Raw genomic sequence first — 18458 nt, 5'->3', positions numbered from 1 at the left:
TAGGACTGGGTCATGCTCCTCGGAGCTGGGCGTGGCGGTTGTTCCATGGTCTTCTGTGGCCGCAGGGCAGGGTACCAGGGGATTTCCAGCAGCCGAGGGTGCCGCAACATAATACCGGCCTTCTACACTAGTACCAATGGGGATAAGTCATGTACACTCACTGGTGGACATCTTACACACACACACACACACACACACACACACACACACACACACACACACACACACACACACACACACACACACACACATGCACACACTCACACACCAGCTTCAAGTGCACCCCAGCACCGTCCTGGTTGCGTTCCTCTCCTTTCCTCCCTCATTTACTGCCATAATTATGACAGGAAGAGGCCACATGACCAGTTGTACTTCCAGTTTTCCTGGACCTAATTCACTGTTTTTCAATACACCTTGTCATCCAGTGTCCATGTTTTTTTGTAAATGTTGTTTGTTTCTATGTTTATTTGTCTCACCGTGGTGATTCTCACCCTCTTGTAGTAGTGATCAGTTGTTTATATATCCAAACATGATGAATAGTTCTCCAAAGAGGGGGGTTGGTGGTGGTTCTCTATAACCAAAAACTGTGTTCTTGTCATTCTAGAGGTCATCCACAGAGTAACTGCAGCAGTTCTTGATGATTTAAGAATTAATAAAGAGTTGCATTGCAGGTTGAGAACTTGAACTCCACTTGCAGACTAACTCTGTCCTGAATGCAATGGCAAACAAATACTCTGTGTTGTATGCCCAGCATGCTGACAGCACAGGTAAAAATAAATAAATAAAAAATAAAATAAACCAGGGCTCCTGTACTATTTATATTGCTAATGGTTCCAACACACACACACACACACACACACACACACACACACACACACACACACACACACACACACACACACACACACACACACACACACACACACACACACACACACACACACACACACACACACACACACACAAACACACACACACACAATATATACACATAATCTCAGACATATATTAGAGTCAAGTGTTTGGACAGAGGATAAAGTAGCAGTGCTACGAGGAATAATGTTGACTGGGGCTGGCAGGTAAGTAATCTCCTTCTCCTGGCACAGCTAATTAGAACTGGCACCGATGGGACAGAATGGGAAAATATACTAATATGGCCGCAGGCTGCAACAGATGCTGCACTTTGATTACCACAGCGCTCAGTTTAGCGTACAGCCCGCTGCCTCTGACCAGCAAATGAGGGAGAGAGAAGAATATATTTTCCTGTTTCTTGCTATTGATGATGAATTGAGAATTTTAGAATTTTCCTCTGCATTGATCTGTTCCTGATTGCTGTGTGTAAAACAACCCAAATCCTCTACAACAAAAGATCCAATCTGACGCCCAGTGTCTATCGGGACTATACCAGAAAAAATTGTTATGGATGGGATTTCAGATAAAAAAAGAAAGAATCCAAATTGACCATTTATCAAATCGACCCTGAAATATTACAGAAACACTTTCAGGACATCACTGTAGAATTAAAGTCGATTTTTCTGAAGAAAATATATAGTTTGATTTAGAAGAGATTATTTTATTCATTCATTCTAGAGTAATATAATACAAATAGAAAAAATACAAACAAAATATGTAATTGATTTGACAATGAAATTAACAACAAACAACTTAAACTTAAATAAAAAAAATTTGCAATTAACAATAAAAATGTGACCTAAGAATTAAACAAAGCAGCAGTGTTGTACAAGTAATGCTGTTGCCAATATATTTCTCCCTTTATGGTAGTTAAGTATTTATTTGAGCAGTGTGAATGTGGTACTTAATATGTCCATCTTAAGAGAAATGCATCAATTACAATTGCCCATTTGAAGCTTGCTAGTTGTTAAAGAGCTACAGATAACAGATGGTATCGATATCAAGATTTCAGTATTGGCATCAGAAAAGAAAAGGGGGTATTCACGACTCCAAAGTGTCTATTAAAGAGGAATCAAGAGGGGTGAGACAGATATATATGTGACCCAGCGCGTACTATAGGGTCATTTGGCGGCTTTGAAGTAATTTTTTTTTGCATCATTTGAAAGTGGAGAAACCTCTTACCCCACAACGACAATCTTGAAGGTAGTCAATCAAAACACTGCTGCAATAAAAGAAGAGGATATGTGCTCACCACAGATACACAATATTACCGAAGTTTTTCGACCTTATTACATAAAAATATGAAAACTTTTTTTTTCTTGGAAATATGTCTCAAAAAGTGGGATTGTCTTATATTAGGGGTCTAGACTTTTAAATGTTAATATACGTAACCAAATATAGCATGTTGCTAATTTTCTAATGGCTTCCAGGTGGAATTTGCAGTTCTCAAATTTGATTCCGTATTACGTTCATCAATCGTTGCAACTGGTTCAGGTGTATTCTCTGTACGAAAGCATGCTACATTATCATTGTTTTCAAATAAAAGGATTTTCTTTATGAATATGATTTGGTTTTGAAAAAGTATTTTTCCAAACATTTGTCATGAAAAAAGTTGGGGGGGCGGTCGTTGTCTTATAATCACGATCGTCTTATATTCTTTTTTTTTTTTTAATCTGTGCTGTCAGCATGCTGGGCATACAACACAGAGTATTTGTATGCCATTGCACCGAGGACAGAGTTAGTCTGTAAGTGGAGTTCAAGTTCTCAACCTGCAATGCAACTCTTTATTAAGTCTTAAATCATCAAGAACTGCTGCAATAACTCTGTCCTGTAGATTACCTGTACAAGAGCACAGTTTTTGGTTATAGAGAACCACCACCAACCCCCCTCTTTGGAGAACTATTTATCATGTTTGGGTCTATAAACAACTGATCACTACTCCAAGAGGGGAGAATCACAGGTGAGACAAATAAACATAGAAACAAACAACATTTACACAAAAACATAAACATTGGACGACAACATGTATTGAAAAACTGTTAATTAGGTCCAGGAAAACTGGAACTACAACTGGTCACATGGACTCTTCCTGTCAAAGGTATGGCAGTAAATGAGGGAGGAAAGGAGAGGAATGCAACCACTAGGGTGCTGGGGTACACTCAAAGCAGGTGTGGTGGTGTGTGCGTGTGTGATGGGACCACCTGTATGTGTTTGTGTGTGTGTGTGTGTGTGTGTGTGTGTGTGTGTGTGTGTGTGTGTGTGTGTGTGTGTGTGTGTGTGTGTGTGTGTGTGTGTGTGTCGCGGCACCTTCAAGCACGGCCCCAAAGCCCCCCAAACTCTGCAGCCTTGTATACACCCTACAGCTGCAGGAAATCCCAGAGTACCCTGCCCTGCAGCCCCAGAAGACCCCCGGGCCCCCCGAGAAGCCAGAGGGCTGTGGAGCAACCCCCATGCCCAGCCCCAAGGAGCATTACCCAGGCCCAGGGACCTCGAGGAGACCCTGCACCCCAGGGGTGCACAAATTCAACCAACCCCCAGGTGCAGGTACAAGACGCAGCTGCAGGCAGAGAACCCGGGACACAACCACGCCCCGAACCAACACACGGACGCCAGCTGTAGGTACTCCCCAGGAGCACACCCCGCCACCCCCGGAGACAGGCCAGCTCAACTCAGGTAAGGACGCGGGCGCCGCCACCCAGACCACCTAACTCCCCCACGGGGGATCCCCGACAAACCCAGGCCTACGCACCAGGGATGTCCAATGAGCCGTCTGGGCATCCACCCAACTGCAGAGCCCCGGCAGACCAGGAGGACCCCCACATGCCCCAAAGCACCACGACATTGCACCGACTTAGGAAGAATCAAGTATTAAATGATGGAGTTATGTCAGTGACAAAAGTAGCCCATATTTCATAAAATGAATCAACATTGTTTTTAGATATTGCCAATAGTTTTTTCCATTGAGATGTATTCTATTAACAACTGAAACCATTGGAATGGGATAAGATTATCTCTCTTTTTCCAATTGAGTAATATTTTTTTCTTGGCAATTGCTAAGGCGATCAAAATGGGTTTAAGTGGTGGGTCGACTGAGGAGAGGTCACCAAGAAGACATAGACGGGAAGACTGCAATGCTGCGACCCAGAAAGGTTGATAACTTCTTGGTGATGTTGGTCCAGAATGCTAGGATAGGTAGGCAAAGCAAGAAGGTTTCAAAGGTTCAAAGTGTTACGTGGTATGCTGAGTGGACCCAGGTGCAGAGAACGAGGCAGAGGCGAGGTGGCAAAAATAAAGGTTTACTTGAAACAAGCACAAAAAACAAGTAAGAATTTCGTGGGCTTGAAACGAGAGCGTTGTCAGGAGTCTAGACAAACTCAAGACTGAGCCAGGAAGGACACAAAGACAGGGTATAGATAGGAAAGACAAAACGAGACAGGTGAAACATATGACATAATGAGGCTGGGTAATCTGAAACAGGTGAAACAAAGCAACATTGATGAGGCAATACTAGTGGCATCTAGTGGCTGATGCCGGAAGGACCCGGGCGAACCCTGACAGGACCCCCTCGTCCAGGAACGCTCCCGACGTGCCCCCAGGAAGTGTCGGGTGGTGACGGCGGAAATCTCGGACCAGGGAGGGGGCGACAGCAGAGCAGCCATCTTGTAGAAGAGAGACCTACTAGAGAGAGAGCGAGACTAGAGAGACGATAGAGACGAGAGGGACGAGAGAGACACGAGAGAGACTGACTAGTGAGAGACTAGGGGGGGGCTGTCCGCAGGACCCTGGTCGCCTCGAGCTCGGGAGAGAAAGTTGGCCTTGTCACGGTTCTCTGTCCTGAGAGCTCAGGACAGGACGAACGGAAATGACCCGGGATCCCACAGTACAAGCAGCAGCGCTCCCTCATCCGCCTGTCACGTTCAGACCGAGAGAGCCGTGTGCTTCCCACTTGCATAGGCTCCTCCATCGATGCTGGAGACGGGCTCAGGACAGCTCAGAGATGCCCGGGAGACGTCGTCCCCAGGACTGCCCTGAGCGCTGGTGAAGCGGAAGAACGGCATTCCCCTTGTCCCTCCCGGAGGCGGTTGTCCACCCAAATAGCTGTTTCGAGGAGCGTGTCCAGGTCATCCTGCGCCTCCCGGGATGCCAGCTCGTCCTTGACACCATCAATGAGACCATCCTGGAAGGACGCGATGAGTGCCTCGCTGTTCCATCCAGACGCCACTGCGAGGGTGCGGAATGTGATGGCGTAATCCGCTACGCTCTGTACCCCCTGGCAGAGCCGGAGTAGCCGTGTCGACGCCTCCCTCCCACTGACTGAGTGGTCAAAAACTTGGCGCATGTCTTTGGCAAACGCCTGGTAACTGGAGCAGGCCAGGGTTTGCTGGTTCCAGATGGCTGTGGCACAGGAGAGTGATTTGTGTGTGAGTAGTGTGACAATGTATGCCACCCGTGCGCGCTGGGTGGGGAACTGTGATGGCTGGAGCTCGAAAGCCAGGGAGCATTGCGTCAAAAAGCCACGACAACCTCCCGGGTTACCGTCGTACCTCTCTGGCGCCGGCAGTCGTGGTTTGCGGTGATATGGAGGACGCGAGTCCATGGGAGGCAGCACTGGCGCAGGAGCCCTAGGTGGAGCCTGTGCCTGACCCTGCTGGACGGCCTGGGCAAGGGACTGCAGTTCGTCCAGGATCTGTTGGAGAGCCTGCTCGTGACGGCCAATCGCCGTCCCCTGGTTCATCAGGGCAACCCACATGCGTTCCATCTCTGGAGGCTGACTCTCTGCTGGGTCCATGTTCGGTACATTCGGTAAACAAGTAAGAATTTCGTGGGCTTGGAAACGAGAGCATTGTCAGGAGTCTAGACAAACTCAAGACGGAGCCAGGGAGGACACAAAAAACAGGGTATAAATAGGAAAGACAAAAGGAGACACAGGTGAAACATATGACATAATAAGGCTGGGTAATCTGAAACAGAAACAGGTGAAACAAAGCAACATTGATGAAGCAGTACTAGCTGCATCTAGTGGCCGATGGCGGAAGGACCCGGGCGAACCCTAAAACAAATGTTCAAAGTGTACTTTATTGTCAATCGTACCATGCAACACGTAATTACATAGAGGATCAAAATTGCATTTCCCCATACTCCAAATGTGCAAGTAATATTTGTAACACACAACATAACATGAAAGTGCAATAAGACAACAACAATAGACAAAACAACACAAGACTAAGGATAGTCTTAATATACTCAAGAAGTCAAATGAGGTATGTTATTAAGGTAATAAGGTGCAGTACAAAGCTAGCAGCAAGAGGATACATATGTATACCAAGGGGATACATATGTATTGTAAAAATGTAAATATTGTGCAGTCAGTTGGTCTTTGAGGGTGTCCTGTTCCTGTCGTGTTTGGTGAGTTTAGTAGTCTGATGGCCTTTGGAAAAAAGCAGTTCCTGAATCTGGTGGTATTGCACCGCATGCTGCCGTACCGCTTGCCAGAAGGTAGGAGGGTGAACAGTTTGTGTGCTGGGTGGGTGTGGTCCTTGATGATATTAGTGGCTCTCTTACGGCAGCGAGATGGGTACAGGTCCTGGATGGATCGTTGTGCAGTTTTGGTGATCCAGAAGGCAGAACGCATGAAAGTAGTCATCTCTGGTATCAAGGGAACAGTGAGAGCAAATGTTTTTATCCACAAAACCCATTTTTAACATTTTGTGTTCCGTGATATGAGCTCTGTGCAAGATCTTATATTGGATGAGTTGCATTTTGGAGTTGCGGGTCATAGAAAAGGTGTTGCAAATAAGCTTCCACAGGTTGATATCGGTGGGAACAGCAAGGTATCTTTTCCATTCCATTGTCGGTAAAGATAAGGTGTCATAAGCAAATTGTTTTCAAAAATGTGTTCCAGATGAGTAATTGCTTGTCTTTTCAAGACCTAAAGATTATTGGTATGTTTTTAACCAGAAATTATGGGTCTTGCCAGATTGGCGTGGATTTGTTTGTAGAGTTTGACCACTGAGTTTGAGGAATTTCCACCAGGCTGACGGAGTTGTTGTGATGAATGAGTTTTTAAAGCAATTATGTTTCCTTATTGATTCAGTAAGGAACGGGAGATCAGATAATGATAACTCCTGACATTCTGTTCTTTCAATCTCTCGCCATCCAGGGGCGAATTGTTGATAGATTGATAGAATTCAACCTTTAAATTGTACTACTTTTACACACACGGAGCCACTGTTGCTAAACGGCAAAGAAGAAAAACCCTTCACGTCACGCACCTACGTCACTTCCGTAAACAGACAGTGAAAGCGCAGCACGGGCGTGTTTCTGTCTCACTTGTCTGTGAAAACTTTCTTCTCCGTATCGTTATGGATTACGCAAAGCGGGTAGCGGAAGCTCTGAATCATATTTCGGTCCCCAATCTGACCAGTGCTATAGCTCCAAGTCAGTGTTAGCAGCGCGTACTGGACTTCATTCTTCGCAATGATTGTCAATTCTCCGACAGCAACATGGAGAACGACAGCGCTGCTGAATCTGATATTATTCCGGAATTGGAGAACATTTCAAACAGCGGATTTCAAACTTAGTGTGACGATGAAACGGAATATTTTCATGAACCACTGGAGGAGACCGACAAGACCATTGTTACAACGGAAGAAGTTGATGACGTGATGAAGTCCGTTGAGGTGGGTGACAGATTTTTCAATGTCAGATTTTAAGAGACTTATAATATCGATAGACTGTACATTTTGTTGTGTTGTCCGTACTTTTAAACTCCTAAATAATTCCACTTTTATAAAACATGTATATTCTTACTGTTAAATAAAAGCTTTTTTAAAAACACTTCTGCTTCCGTCTTCTCGTGAGATCACAGCATGCTCCCCTTGACTGTCGTTTTATATTCTGGTCGATACAGTATTTCCATCCTTCCATCGGTTGTTGCTCAGGCAGATCAAAAGTTGGGGCGTCGGTCGGCTTGGAAAGGAAACCCACCTAAAACCACAATTAAAACTGCTGTGAAAACAAAGCAATTAGAAGCAAACCGCACAACGGATATTTTAGACATATTTTATTTTTCCGATAATTTTGCAAGCTATTGTATTCGGGTTCCTTTGTTGGCGTGATTATTATTGGAATTGCATATACACACACACACACACACACACACACACACACACACACACACAGCTTGGTGAAGCTGGAAAACATGTGCAAACACACTGACGTGCACACACACACATGCACAAAGGGGATGAGCGCGTGTTGCTAACTCCTCTGGAGGGCTCCAATTACCAGGGCCTCAATGATCCACAGCAGCACCGCCCACTGACAGTGTGCTAATTAAACGCATGCTAATTAAATATTCATTTTCACAATCAGTATCACAGGGGGCCAGCCGCAGGGACCGTGAACCGCGCTTCTATGAATATTGTTTATGGATATGCTGTGTGTCTGTACCTGTGTGTGACCACGTGACCTCTCCAAAATTTTTGTTGAGTTTTCGTTTTTTTCAGATGCTCCCGTCCATTCCTTCCCCTGTTTCGATCTCCTTCTCATCCCTATTTCAGTGCCTGCAGCCCTCCCTCCTTAAACTCACGCAAAGACACACCCACACAGCCAGCCACCCGCCCACCCACACACACACACACACACACACACACACACACACACACACACACACACACACACACACACACACACACACACACACACACACACACACACACACACACACACACACACACACCTGTTCCTTTTTATTTCCTTTTCCTTTCTTTCAGATCCATTGTCCTGGGGCTCTGCAATTAGTTACTGCGTTTCATGTTTCCGGTGTGCTGGAGATGGAAAGGTGGGAGAGGGGGAAGATCGGGGTACCTTTGTACTCCCCTCCTGCCCCCCCTCCTCTTTGAGCGAAGAGAGAGCCCAAAGTGATCAAGCCATGGGGACAATCTCTGAGATTTCATTAAAAACCTCCGGTTAAGGTGATATTGTCTCCTCCCTTGGGGGGACAAAGGGGGAGGGGGTGGTGGTGGAGGAGAGGATGGTGGCAATGGCGTTTGAGATCTTTGATTTCCCCTGCCGGCGTGACCACGTTGCCTCGGCGACCACACAGGTGAGTGGATGGTTGGGATGGCAGGAATCCACATTCACACGCAAAACCTCTTTGTAGCCAAAGGTACTAAGCAACATGTACACACAGACACACACGCACACACACACGCACACACACACACAAACATAGACTCCCCCAAGTTACCAAGGGAATTCACTGCAGCTCGCTCAACAACATCTCTTCCTAAGGACATTGTTTGCAGCAGGAGGCCGTTTTAGAAGCAATTTAACCTGTCGTCCCGACACGGCGCTGGGGCAATAAGACAAAACACGAAGAGAAACAAAACTTGGTTGTTGCGGCTTTTAGAAAGTCACTGAGGCTCCTGGACCAGATGCTGCTTCTTTTGGTTGGGATTGAAACTCCAGCTTGCTGTGACCTTCTGCTCCCTGGGCTGAAGTTCTTCATGAGATGCCGTGAAATCGCATTTTTTCTACAAAATACAGCAGGGCTATTCAACTGCATTCCGGTGTGGGTCAAATCTTCAAGTGGTTATAAGTTTAGAAATCTAATTACATTTACTTTTTAATCATCTTGATCTTTTCTGGGTGCTTAAATAGCACAATAACAAGTAAGCCAACTAACTAACAAGTAAGCCAACTAACTAACAAGTAAGCAAACTACTTAACAATCAAGCCAATCAATTACTTTGTAATCATCTTGATATTTTTTTAGTGCTCTGAAAACATCACACAAACAAGTAAGCCAGGATGAGGTAAACTGTTTTCTTTTTCTTGCCAACCTTCTATCCCTCTATCCTTTATCCATAGGGCCAATGTACTATGATGTGCGGCCCACATTTGGACCCCTGACTGCTGTTGAATCGACCTTATCCTGGCGTACATGCTTTCCCAACAGTCAACACACACAAACAACACACCAAAACCATGCATATTAAGGAGTAATTAACGTCGCCGAACCTCTGAAGGAAAGTCTTTCCGCCACCGAACGTTGACGTTAATCACATTAGTTTGGCAACCGTAGAACCAAAGCTCGCTCTGATCCCCCTGTCCTAAACAAGAAATGAGAAACACACACACAATCTGTGACACACAGGCGCCGAACGCCGTCTTTTTCAACACTCTTGTTTTCCGTGCTTAACATGTGATTCCCGTCTTCCACGCATGCTTACGTCTTGGGCCTTAATCACACACTAAGCAGCAGCTGGAGTGCGACAGACCCTACACTAGGTGAAGATAAATGCCTCCTATGGATGAGTGCATCGTGAATGAACATGAATAATGCATGCACCGTGGCCACTTTGGCAGCTGCCTTTTGAGAAACCCCTTGGTTTTGAAGCGTGTCCTTTCCAAACTTGAATATCTCAACGGCTCGTTGGTGTTCCCCATCCGAAAAGGGGGGTTCGCTGTGGGTCATTGTAAAGCCTGTACACTCAATAATAATAACTTTTGTTCACTGAGAGGCTTTAGATAAGATAAGATAATAAAACCTTTTATTATTCCTCAAAATGGGCCTACCCAGGCAAGAAAACTGTATATATCTTGAAGGTATGTCAATTCAAGATTCAAGAGATTCAAGAGGTTTATTTGTCACATACATATACATACTTTCATACATATATGCAGTGAAATGTTTATGCAATGCACCCAGAGATTATAATATTATATAGATTATAATTAATAGTTACTAAATCGAACATAATAGCTAACCTAATGCCTACCTTGCTAAGTAACTTAAACTAACTGATTCCTAAATTGTAATGCAGTTAGTGAATGGAATAATATATATAAAATAAAATAAAAATAAAACAAGACTCATTAGACTCAATAAGATAATACAAAGCGGGGGTACAAAATAGAAGGGAATAGAGTTATGTATTTGGAATAGGCTATTTGTAAATGCAGATATGTGCAGAAAAGTGCATGTGAATAAAGTGAGTATGGAGATATACAGTACAGTATACAACAGTATGATGCAGCACTACAGTAACATCGAAGAGATCAGCAATACAGAGCAGTATACAGTAACCCAGAACAGCGATACAGTATGTAGTACAGTAATGTCCATACAGTACAGAAGGCAGTGGGGCCTATGTGAGTGTCTCAGTGAGGACCCCTGGTCATGGCTTGCGGGAAGAAACTCTGTCTCAATCTCTCTGTCCTCACTGTGTGTCTGCGGAGGCGCTTGCCCGACCGCAACAGCTGGAACAGTCCGTTGATGGGGTGATGAGGATCCTTCATGATCCCGCGGGCTCTGCTACTACACCTCCTGGTGTATAAGTCCTACAGGGAGGGGAGGGTAGTTAAAGTGGTACGTTCGGCTGAACGCCCCACCCTCTGCATGGCCCACCTGTCCTGAGCAGTACAGTTCCAAAACCAGGGAGTGGTGTTGCCTGTCAGGATGCTTTCCACCGCTCCAGAGTAGAAGGACTTGAGGTTCCAGAGACCCTGAATTTCCTCAGCCAGCTGAGGTGGTAAAAAGGATGCCTCGCATTTCAATGACAACAGAACTGCCATAAGTAGACAGAATATGTGCCCAACAAAGATACACAATCATGAAAATTACGTTTAGAACCGCTGTGAAAACAAAGCAATTAGAATTAAACTGCCCTCTCCTTAACAAACCAGCTGTGAACTTCCCTGGTTCAATATCTGATCTGATCTGATGGGGTTCCCGATGAAAAAAGGGGAGTACTTAAGATGTGCTGCGACCGGGCGGGGCTGCGGAGACCACCATCGGGTGCCTTCCGGGGCCCCTGGGGGGGCTGATGCCGTTGTGGGTATGGGTTGGAGTGTGAGGAGTGGCTGTTGGCCTTTTGCTTCTGCTGAGCGGCTTCTCTGAGGCGGGCGCCCCAGGTGCTGGGTGTGGTGCAGGGCCTGTATATCTGGCGGCCTGCTGGCATTGCAAGGGGGGGGTAACATCGAGGTGCCCCGCGCTGAGCACACGCTGCTATGTGTATGGGCACTTGCCGCTCAAGCCGTGTGGGGCATCTGGTCGGCTGTGGTGGGGTGGTCCTCCCCCTTTCTCGGGGCGTGGGTGGGCATGGGAGTCTTGCCGGCTCACTTGTGGAGCAGGCGGCTCTTGCGGGGTGTCGGTCTGTCGCCATGGGGCCAGGATCCGGCATGTGGTCTGTGCCTTGCACCCGCGACCCGGGTTCTGTGCCTGCGGCTGTGTCTTGTGCCTGTACATGGGGGTCTGTTGTATGTGTGCGCCCCTGGGGTGCAGGGTCTCCTCATGATCCCTGGCACACGGTAATGCTCCTTGGAGCTGGGCGTGGGGGTTGCTCCACAGCCTCTCTGGGGTCCCGGGGTCTTCTCTGGCCACAGTGCAGGGTGCTCGGGGGTTTGCTGCAGCTGTAAGGTGTCTACAAGGCTACGGAGTTTGAGGGGCTTCGGTGCCCTTTTCCCTGCTTGAAGGTGCCGAGACATAATACCGACCTTCTACACCAGTACAAATGGGGATTAGTCCTGTACACTCATCTGGACATCTTACACACACACACACACACACACACACACACACACACACACACACACACACACACACACACACACACACACACACACACACACACACACACACACACACACACACAGGCGCTGCCATCACACATGCACACTCCACACCTGCTCCGAGTGCACCCCAATACCCTCCTGGTTGCATTCCTCTTCTTTCCTCCCTCATTTACTGCAATAACTATGACAGGAAGAGGCCACATGACCAGTCTAATTAACTGTTTTTCAATACATGTTGCCGTTCAATGTTTTTCTGTAAATGTTGTTTGTTTCTATGTTTATTTGTCTCACCCGTGGTGATTCTCCCCCTCTTGGAGTAGTGATCAGTTGTTATAGATCCAAACATGATAAATAGTTCTCCAAAGAGGGGTGTTGGTGGTGATTCTCTCTAATCAAAAACTCTGCTTTTGTTATTTTACAGGTCATCTACAGGACACAGTTATTGCATCAGTTCTTGATTATTTTAGAATCAATAAAGAGTTGCATTGCAGGTTGAGAACTTGAACTCCACTTGCAGACTAATTCTGTCCTAGATTCAATGCCATGCAAATACTTTGTGTTGTATGCCCACCATGCTGACAGCACAGGTAAAAAAAGGAAAAACGGGAGTACGCCAATTTTGAGAGGGAATGCACAAGTTGGTGGTGGGTTCTTATAAACCCCCTGTACACTCAATAATAATAACTTTGGTACGCTGAAAGGTTTCTATGTCTGACCATTTAATTGACCTATGAATAGGCCAAATTGTGGTAAAGGCACCTCTCGATTATAAAATCAGATATAATAAGAAGACTTTGTTAATCCTCAATTTGGGCCTACCGGGTCATGTACTGTATATACAGCCGCGCACGCAGCGAGCATGCCACGGTATTGTACGTCGTGAGTCCCAACGGACGTTAAACTGCTAGGTCGTTAAGTGAGGAATTTCTGTATTTTAAAGGTAGCCAATGAGGACACTACTGTCATAGTTAACATAATTTGTGCTCACCACATATACCCAATCACAATCACATACAGAGCCCCATCTATTTCCATCATTACTTGTGCTCAGATGGATGAAAAAACGGAGGGAGGGAGAATGTCGCAACCCAGACTTTAATTACATCTTAAATCATAATTAAAACCACTGCGAAAGCAACGCAATTAGAACCAAACTGCACCATCCTTACCAAAGTGGACATGGATTTGCCTGGTTGAATATCTTGGATTATTTAGATGGATGGATCATTTTAACATGGATCACAGGGAGAGCATGGAGCATAAAGGCAGAGTGGGTGGTGGTCCTTGTAAACCCCCGCTCCCCACACTCTGGATGACTCTGGCATCACCATTGTGGCTGATATCTCGTTCTCAGGAATGCATACGAGAGGAGCGCAGAGGAAATAACCGAAAGAAAGAAAGAATGGATAAATGATGAACAGGGACTTGAAGCAGACCGGATTAGAGCAGGGGGGTTTATTGTTTTGGGTTGTGTTGTGTAGAACTCCCTTCTCCAAATAATGATGAAGCGAAAGAATAGGGCCATGGCAGCTCCCAGTCTCCATTTCTGCGAGCTGGATTCGAACTGTGTGAGATGCTCCAGAGCTTAAACACCTAATGAGGAAAAGTTTGGCTCTTTTTCGGAGATTCGACTTTTGATTCAGTAAAATAGATTAATTACATTTTCAAACACTATGTTAGTTTGATTTAGTTCATGTTGATGCATGCATTGGCTGCATTTATTGAGTTGGGACTTGCAGACGAAACAAACAAATGACTCAAAGTGACTCCCTTGTCGTTTAAAAGGTTTGTTCAAAACGACCGCATCGTTTGTGAGTCTTGCATCACCAATTCACACTGTGGTGAAAGAAAAATGGACAGAACCTACCACTTAGAAAAAGGCTGGAACAATTTTGTCTTTCGACCATGCAAAGAATTTGAAGAAATCTCACAACCCTCCACACAAAATTTTAAAGTTAAAAATATCAGAACAGCCAGGACAATCCTCCCAGCATCCGTTAATCAAAGGGCACGTTGTCATTTTCAAACTTTGAAGACTGCAATTTTTTAAAACCTCATTCCATACTCCGGTGAATCCAATTGGACACCGCAGTTTAGAGTGACAGTAGATAATCAAACATGACAGACTCCATGCAGAGGGGTCTCATCTTCAGTTGTGTTTTGATAGGAAATCTCTAGAATATTCAGAGTGAATTCATGAATATAAACAAGAGACAAAGGAGACGAGACAATGAGAGGAAAAACAAAATTCCAGGTCCATTCCTTCTCCTCTTTCTTGTCTCTCCGCTTGAATGGTGCACACAGAAAGATGTGAAGCGCTTATTGTTTTTTTTTTCTCACTCGCTTCTGATCTGCTAATATCCTTGTTTTGCCTTTGCTACATTTACAGCCAAATGTGGCTTACGTCAAATAATAAAGACACAATGAACTTGGTATTTTCCGGTTTTTGGGGGATGTCACAGCTGCTCGCACGCACGCACGCATGCACGCACACACGCATACACCAATTGCCACTGTACACCGCAAACTGTGTAGATTCAACTGTTATAGACATTTTGGTTTTCCACAATGGGACACAGTATATTTACTGTGTATGTATAATATATTCATGCAAACTTGCAGTATTTCCTTATTTTCTTTAATTGTTTTCTCTTAGGTATATTGTATATTGCCATTCTCCATAACTTCTAGGTAATTATTTTTATTTAAGACGTATTTTTATTTTTCATTGCTAATTTATTTATTTATTTTATTGTTTATTGTTAATCTTTACGTGTATTGTGTATTCCCACATTTCATTGTTTCTTGTTTATTTTAAGATTCTCATTCTTGTAATTGTTAATAAATTGATAGATAGTTGGATGGTTTTCTACGCATGCTCAATTATGTCTTAACTATTTAACTCGGCAGAAGGGTGATGCTATTAACAAATCATATTTTGGAAAGTATATTAACAATTAAATGATTGAATTAATTACTCAATCAATCTCATATCTATTAGCGGACATTTCATATATGCAGATAATTAATCACTATCAGGGTCATGGCCAAAACCAGGGTTTTCTAACCCCATACTGCTATCCATCCACCCAGTTGACAAGGCAGACTGTGAGACGGACCCCGCCATTGAAAATGTCTCGTATCGTGAGGCAAGTCGGGCAATGATTCAATCATGAGTCGCTCAGTCGGTAAACAACGCTTCAAAGAAAGGAGGTGTGGCGTAGATGATCAGGCTTCATCAATAATGAAGACGCCTCTGTGATAGTCAGGCTCGAATGTCAAGGAAGGTGGTAGGTAGGCAGTCTCAGTAGACATCTCACACCAAGAGTGTTAGGCCCACGGCCTCCCAGCGCCACTAGATCTACATCTGCATCTCCCCCCTTGAGCCAATTGCACACACCTGGGATCAATTACCTACATCACTTCACACAGTATTTAGTCCCCAGCTTCCCAGTCATTCATTGTCGGACCATCAACTAGCTTACCCGAGTTCTACAGCTACTGGCTCCATTCCCAGTTCCAAGTTCCTAGCTCCTAGTGCTTGTTTCAAGTCCCTAGTTTATGTCTCTTTGTTTCGTCTTCCCCTTACCTGCTTGTCTCCTCTCGTCGACCCAGTCTGTCCGTCCCTCTCCAGCCAGCCCAGTTTACCTGCTTGTCTCCGCTCATCGACCAAGGCTGTCCGTCCCTCTTCATCCAGCCCAGTTCCCCGTCTCTCCACCCGGATCCTGGACCCCTCCTCCCGGTCATTGTCATCCCTGCCCAGCCCTGCACCATCCCTTCCTGACCGGGTCCCCCCGGCCAGCTCCACCGTGTGGGCTAATAAACATCCTTCGTCTGCCTCCCGTCTCCCCGTGTCGTGCGTTTGGGTCTCTCCTAGCCCTGGTCGTGACAGTACGGTCTGGCCATAAAACATGGACCCAGCCGACACAGAGGGGCTCCACCGCGCACTCCAGAACCAAAGAGTGTTGCTTGATCAACCTGACCAGGCCCTCCGGGACATCGCGAAACACCTCCGGACCATCTCGGCGCCCGTCAGCAGCCTGCAGGTTCCTCCGGCTCCCGTGGCCCCCCCTGCTCCTCCGGCCCTCCCTCCTCTCTCCACCAGGGCCCCCAGCGCCTGTCCCCCCTCAGCCCCACGTTCCGGCTCCAGAGCCCTACGACAGCGATTTCCGCACCTGCCACGCCTTCCTTGTGCAGTGTGCGGTGGTTTTCCAGCAGCAGCCATCGTCGTACGCCTCTGATGGCGCCCGCATCGCATTCCTCATCTCCTGCCTGAGAGGGGCGGCTCTCGGCTGGGGTTCCACGGTTTGGAGTCAGGGGGGCCCCGTGAGTCTCTCCTATGATCTGTTCACCCGCAAAATGAGGAGAGTCTTCGACCATCCAGTTTGCGGGAAGGAGGCGGCCAGAAGACTCCTCTCCCTCTGCCAGGGTCCCTGTAGCATCGCCTCCCTTGTCGCCGAGTTCTGGACACTAGGCGCAGAAAGCAGCTGGAATGACGAAGCCCTGCAGGACGTGTTTCAGCGTGCCCTGAACGACAAGTTGCGGGATGTGTTGGCGCGGCAGGATGAGCCCACGGACCTGGACCAACTAGTAGAGACCCCCATCCGAGGGAGCGCCGGTGCGAGAGGGAGGGGGCAAGACTCCAACCCGTGCCTCCCGCCTGGGCGGCCCCGCCCCATTCTACAGCGCCCACTACTCTCGGGCACCTCCGAAGTCCCTCGACTCTCTCCGATGCTGAGCCCATGCAACTCGGTGCAGCCTGCTGCATACAGAACTGCGCCTGTCTGTATTGCGGCTGGCAGGGACACCTCCGAGCCACCTGCCCGGTCCGGCCAGGAGGGGGTGACTTCTCGGTAGGGTTACGTTCCAGTTGCACCAGCTTCAACCCTCTCACCCATCCTCTGCTCCCAGCTACCCTCTCGTGGGGGGGTATAACACTCTATTCCTCCGCTTTCATAGATTCCGGGGCGGATGCGAGCTTCCTCGACCTGGGCCTAGCACGCCAGCTCGGGCTGACACCTGTCCCTCTCCCCACACCGCTCGAGGTCAAGTGGCTGACTGGGTCACTTCTGACCCGGATGACCCATCAGATGGTCCCCCTCGAGCTGCTACTTTCCGGCAACCACCGTGAGTCCTTGAGGTTCTTCCTCATCCATTCCCCCCTGAACCCCCTGGTCCTGGGGTACCCCTGGCTCTGGATCCACAACCCTCAGAAGGACTGGCGCTCGGGTAACGTGAGCGCCTGGAGCACACACTGCCATGCCCACTGCCTCCGCTCGGCCTCTACCCCGCCGTCGGGCGCACCACTGGGGGACCCCAAGATCTGTCCTCGGTTCTATCACAATATCTGGACCTGGCCCCTGTTTCCAGCAAGCAGAGAGCGCTATCCCTACCACCTCATCGCCCCTACAACTGCGCAATCAACCTCCTGCCAGGCGCCCCTTCCCCTGCAGTCGCCTGTATAATGTCTCCCAGCCCCTAAGAGGAGGCCATGGAGACCTACATCCACGACTCTCTCACTGCCGGTATCATTCGCCCCTCATCGTCTCCGCTGGGCACAGGGTTCTTCTTCGTCGCCAAGAAGGACAAGACCCTCCCTCCCTGCATTGACTTTAGGGGATTCAACGACATCACAACGCTTACCACCTGGTCCGCATTCGCGAAGGGGACGAATGGAAGACCGCATTCAACACCCCGCTCGGACACTTCGAGTATGCTGGGCACCGCCCTCCTACACAGTAGTTCTGCATGGTGAGTCTAAGCAAAGGAACAAACAATTGTAAGTATGAACAAAGTAACAAACAGTTAAACAATGTTCAAAACTGCAACACAATAAAGTTAACTGAAACTCGTCATACTTGTTACTTATTATACATGTTATTACCAAATTGAGACATTACTGGACCATATTCAACAAAAACAGCCATCCTATTCATGCTACAATCGATCTTCAAAATGAGATATAA

The sequence above is a fragment of the Zeus faber genome (assembly GCF_960531495.2).
Source record: "Zeus faber genome assembly, chromosome: 1".
Classification (NCBI taxonomy): domain Eukaryota; kingdom Metazoa; phylum Chordata; class Actinopteri; order Zeiformes; family Zeidae; genus Zeus; species Zeus faber.
The sequence above is the reverse complement of the archived record's forward strand: the minus strand, read 5'-3'. Positions refer to the sequence as shown.